This window comes from Manduca sexta, chromosome 20, assembly GCF_014839805.1.
Source record: "Manduca sexta isolate Smith_Timp_Sample1 chromosome 20, JHU_Msex_v1.0, whole genome shotgun sequence".
Lineage (NCBI taxonomy): Eukaryota > Metazoa > Arthropoda > Insecta > Lepidoptera > Sphingidae > Manduca > Manduca sexta.
In genome coordinates this window covers 15,180,021-15,186,020 of record NC_051134.1, presented here as the reverse complement: position 1 = coordinate 15,186,020, position 6,000 = coordinate 15,180,021, and the positions used below count along the sequence as shown (strand labels likewise).

Below are 6,000 nucleotides of genomic sequence, written 5' to 3'. Positions count from 1 at the left end.
ATCATTTGCGCCAGCTCAGCAATTTTCATGTTGAATCAGAAATATTAGCAATGTTAATAGGTACATACCTAACAATTTAGTAGGCATTATTATGTAACTGAAAACTAGAAAAAAAGGGAAATTCTACAGTGAATTAACGAGCTAGGCATATGGGTAAAAGAGCTAATAAAAAGCTTATGGTTAACAAGCCTTTATTAGCTTGAGTGTGGTCTGTAGATGGCATCGTGTTAACAAGTTTGACGGTGACGTTTATCAAATTAGAGGGCAGGACCTGGGTAATATGACGTTGTCGGGCCTAGCGGATAGTTCACAGTGACAAACGTAGTTGTTCATTTGTATAGCTATCATAGCACTTCATAGTAAATAATCATTAATTTGTTTTATTACTACAGCATAAACGATGTACCTATTATTGTCACAGAAACGTCATTATCCAAAGTTTTGTGAGTATAGCTGTACAGAAAAATTGTCTTTGGAATTGGCGTAAGCTAAACTTTAAAATTATAAATCACTGTTAGCATAGTCGAGTATATAGTACTGTGCTCTGACCGTATCTGGCAATCAGAAATAGTATTTAAATCCTCTTTGAATAGACATCAAAAGCGAATATAAGCAATTGGTTTCGTTGTACAAAAATAAAACCACTTAAATCATCAAAATGGGATCTGTTTGAGGATTATAGACTTTGCGCTTTATTGTTGCGTCTATTCTAGTTTAAAAAAGATAGTAATCTCTTCATATTAATGATCAAAATTACGGGCATATTATCTTTATAATTGATATAACCAAGCGTTCTAAATGGTTTTGGCATGATTGTTCTGTTCCGCACTGATCAATGGAAACATTTCCGAACTGACAATATTTGCCGATTTATTAAGAGTGGGTACAATATATTTCACGTCGTAATGCAAGAATACAGACGCTTCTCCGCCAGTATTTGTGGCTAATGGTATTTGTGTACGATGGTTTACTCGTACAATCACATTGACCCAAATAATTTATGTCTGGTTACGCGGGGTGTGAGAGTTTTCATTTACTGCACTATGTTATTTTTACAAACGAATGTGAACGCACTTCGATTGTGAAGCAATATGTCTAATTTACAACGTCCGGTATTTTTCTTACACAATCGTTAAAATCAGTATTCCGCATCTGTTATTGGGTTCTTTCGTATCATTTGTACAGTTAATCATGGTTATAGTATTGGTATAAATATGATGAAATATGAGAAAAGTACCATGGGAGAGATGATGAGTCATTTAAATGCCTAAACTGGCAAAAAAAATTACAGATGGGTACTTATTGCTACTATGGAAAAGACATGTAAATAAACCTGCATGGTACGGTGCAAAAGGTAAGCTACTACATGCAGTTAATGTTTCTCGACACTATAATATTTAACGTTTTATAGCGGACATTAAAACCTACCAACATGGTTAATCGTAAATAGGGATAAACTTTCTCGCATGGATCTTTGCCCAAATTGTTGTAGGTATGTCTCCGAAGCAATAAAACGACGAATTCTCGGCCGTTTCTCTGTAGATCTTGACAACTATTACCGAAAATTACCTTTATTACCAGGATTCACGATTCATATTAGGTCCCGTTAATGGTGTGTTTGGGTGCTTTTCGATGCCCGAGGGTGAGGGTCAATTTAATTAATTACGGGAACCGCGACATTCGCCCTATTAAACTTTTGTTACAGGGTTTTATTTTACATAGGTACTACTTTTGGATATTTATTATATCCTGGTACCAAGTTTGTGGTTGGTTAGTCGAAAATTATTTCGACAGTCACTTTGTGTGTTCGTTAGCAGGACAATAGGTTGTTAGGAACATATATTATGCAGGTTGATCCTAAAATACGACTCGCAGAACCATATCTCTCTAATGGGTTTTACACCGTTTGTGTTGGTTGCAATTTTGGTCGTTTATTACATTGCTTTGTGCAGAATGTCAGTGTACCTAAAATCTAAATGATCTGATATTTTCTAAGTCAATTTTCTTGGCAAATCGAATAACTGGGAACGTTTTCCATTTACTATGGTTATTGGCTTTTCATGTTTTTTTTTATACATAGATTTTTTAAAAAAAATGTTTCGGTTATCTTATGTAAAAGTACATCCATTATTGGAAATGGCTTGAAAAATGAACATATTAAAACATGTTAATTAAAGGCCTATGACGTTATTGTTGGTGACATTTATCTTGAATAATGCTGATTTTCTCTATATAAACACAAAGCATTGGATGCATTGACAGGCAGAAATGCAGTGAGATGTTTAATTATCACTACTCTGAATTTCGGCACGATATTTGTATGGACTTTTTGAGCATTTTTATTGGGTATTATGTTCAATATTGGTTGAAAAGTCTTTACAACTATTTTATTTTATTATTTTTGGAAACTTACAGCTAGATTAAATAATCATTGAGGAACATAAATTTGAGAAGACCATTTAAAAGAATCACAAATAGAACACATTACAAGAGTTAAGGGGTCGTTAGCACAAATATATATATTATTTTTTGATTTGCCAATTATCAGACAAAAGTTACCCAACATATATATTAATATAAATAATGTATAATAAATAAGATTTATTCTTCAAATGCATAACGTAGTAGGTGTTAGAGTGAGGTATCTAAATTCATCCACTGATAAATACATTAATTTACTAAATATTGTTAACACAAATATTCATATGTTGCGATTCAAAGCGGTCATTTTAACATTCACCCAAGCGCTGAGAGTTAAAATCTTCTCCCTTAAATGTATAATCTAAGCGTATTTCGGACTGTCCACACAAGCATTGCGGTTTTATGATGTAAACACGTGTCCATTCCAGATAGATGCACTTTTCATTTGTTAATCTAATATGCTATTAAAGTGTGAATAGTGCCTAATAAATATTCCATGTAATATTATAGTCATATAAGCTTTTCCCATTTTGAAGACTTCTTTTAGATGTTTATTAAATTACACAAGCTTACAGAGCGTAACATTAACCAAACCTATTTTTAACTTTCGATTAGCCAAAACTGTAGTGAGTCATCGGCACGGGTTATTAAAAGCTGCCTCGTATTTGAACTGACACTTGGCTGATCTATTTATGTTAGATAGCATCCTATCATTCAATTGTCTCTGATCTAATGGCGCTTCGATTATCGCGAATAATCCATTTGTAGAGACGGTCAATTCAGGCGACGTCTACAGCCTTAACCGTATTGGAACACGGGTTAATTCAACATAATGCCAGTATATGAATTCGTTTATAGAATAGAGGTATTGCGTGGCGTGTGACGTCAGCAGTCCGCCGGCGCACGCGGATTTTCTTGTAGCGTTACTCGACGCGTGCGCTGCCTCTAAACTAGAGTATTTGTTTTGGGCGGCCTGATTCTGAGATAAGAAATATTGAATATACGAGATGGTGTGCATAGAATTAATAATACAATGAAAGCGCTCGCGTATGTGTTAAACATGTAATTATTAAGGTGATCTACAGCCTCCGAAATGTATCGATTGTACCTTCATTGTCGAACTCATGTTCATATGTATGTGTGTGTCTTGTTTAAAATTAAAATAACTAAACTATATACAAACTTAAATCGAAAAATTACCAAGTAGTAGTTTTACAGCAATATTAATAATGACATGACGTTGGAATACCTGGCAGCAAACCAGTATTCATTGCTCTCTACATAGGTCTTACAACGTGGCGCCATTGAGCCATAAGGAATGCTAGAAAAAAGCTTTTCAGCGCCTAACACCATCGATTCCGCCAATTATATAAGCAATTTCACCATGGACGTATGATCCCATGTTATATTATTGCCTTCGCTGACAATCTTTTTAGGTTTAAAGTGTAAACTTAGGGAACGTGTAAAGCACTTGATAATAACAACAAGCGGTAATCTTTTGAAAAAATACACCAAAAATAATTATAATTTTGTTAGTCTTAAGTAATGTATCATGTGTTAAAAGATGATCAAATCTGCGTGTGAATGAAGTGACAACAAACAGTGAATAGACAGAAAATGAATGAAAGTGACGTAATATAAATTTAACAAGCGGTGTCGAAATGTCGTAGTCGCCCACGTATTCATAGAAGTTCGTAGATCGCCTAGAAGTTTATTTTTTACGCATACGCAGAGTTCAAATAAGGCATATAAATTACACCGAAGTTATCTTCTCAAGAAGGTACCTTTAAAAAGGTTTGTAAAGAAGTTGAGTGATTCGGTGCATATGCGCAGCTAATACGCACACTTACATGTACATCTAAGTGGACTATATAAGCTTAACAATAAATTATGAAATGAATACTGACTAATTTATTATTTTTTTAGTGTCTTGAGCCAAGGGAGGCTTTAGAAAACGTTTCGGTCTTCTGTGATAATAGTATTCTATATCTCTTATAACATGTTAATGGTACCTACATAACTTTGCCTACACTTCAAAATGTTTCCATCACTCACTCGGCACGGACAGGATTCATTACGGGCAGTTTTATTGCGTTTATAATGAATCGGTTTGTTCTCTTATTGCTGATACGATTGGTATAAAACGTGTCATGAATATTAATATACAACTGTTTGCTCTAAATGGAGGGTTGCAATGATATGTGAAATGGAGAGGTGCGGCGCGAGGGTTTGATTCAGATGTCATTTCTCGCCCGCTGCCGCTGTATCGCACACTCGTACCGTTCAAACGGAACGCTGATATACTAATGCTATAGTTATATACACGAAGAATGTTTAATATTGTTTAGCTTTCCGATTTCCTTTCGAAATAACTTTGACGTCTGTTCTCTTGACGTAAAATTTTACAGACAAAGACGAGATGCCCGTGTGTATACAGACGAATGAAAATATCACTCAGGCTCTATCAAAATACATTGTTCTAGTAGGTCTTTAATAACGTAAATTGATCTAGATAGAATATAGTGGTAACCTGTCCTTTTTGTGGTCAACTTTATATTTACGATGAATATAATCTAAAACATGTATGTAATTTTTGGAGCTCGAACTATTTTCTATCTTGATAGAACTAATTATTTGACACGACAAATAAACATTAATATATTGACCTAATTTAATGGAATGTGTTCGACTGCTGTTATATAGGCCAGCTATACCAAGCTTTAAATAACCCATAGATGGAATGTAAATAAACAAATGCACTATAACGAAGTCATGCACTAGTATTCACGAATAACATGCGGGCAATATATTTAGCGTCAATTTCCCGTAATCGCAATGCACGTCCCAGATCGGCAGGGTAATAGCATGGACATGTTTACAGATTTGTTACTAGGCAAGCTGCTCTCGGCCAGATACAAACCGCCACGTTTCAGAAAGAGCCGATTTTCAGCAGAAAAGTAAGAAAAATATCGCCGATTAATATATATATATGTATTGTTTTATATATATATATATATATATATATATATATATATATATATATATATATATATATATATATATATATATATATATATTTGTTTTATATATATATATATATATATATATATATAAAACAATATCATACAGGGTCATTAGACATTGCGTTACTAAATTAAACCACCTCCTAGTCTTCGAGAAAAAAACATTTTACGATAAGGTTTTTGAATCGGAAATGTAAATAAAAAACGTAAGTGTCGAATAAAATGTATATTAATAAAATGTAATTTTATTTTTAAGCGCCCTAACGCCACTACCTCTAAGATAATTCGTCGCCGCGGCGACGTCATATATCCAGTCAGAAATACACTCTCGCACACACCATATTCGTATTAAACTACAAAATTATAAAAAAAAAACAAATAATAAAACTTCGATTTTTGGAGAAAATATTCGTCATTCATATATGATTTTTGAGACAGTATGTGGTTTCAATTATTCACGTAATGTCAAAATGACCCTGTATATAATATTTCAATTTTTTCTTTTTTATATTAAGCTCGGTAATAATTAATTTGATGTTTAACAAATATTTTAAAA

At 33.4% G+C, this 6,000-nt stretch overlaps 1 protein-coding gene across 1 annotated transcript in view; it reads left to right on the top strand.

Moving 5' to 3' along the window:
- The first annotated feature begins 5,313 nt into the window (after nucleotides 1–5,313).
- Nucleotides 5,314–6,000, top strand: part of LOC119188517 (actin cytoskeleton-regulatory complex protein pan1-like) — a 100,242-nt gene continuing 99,555 nt past the window's right edge. The window contains exon 1 of the mRNA XM_037440801.1: nucleotides 5,314–5,378. The gene's annotated coding sequence lies outside the window, so the exon portion shown is untranslated. The remainder of the gene's footprint in view (nucleotides 5,379–6,000) is intronic.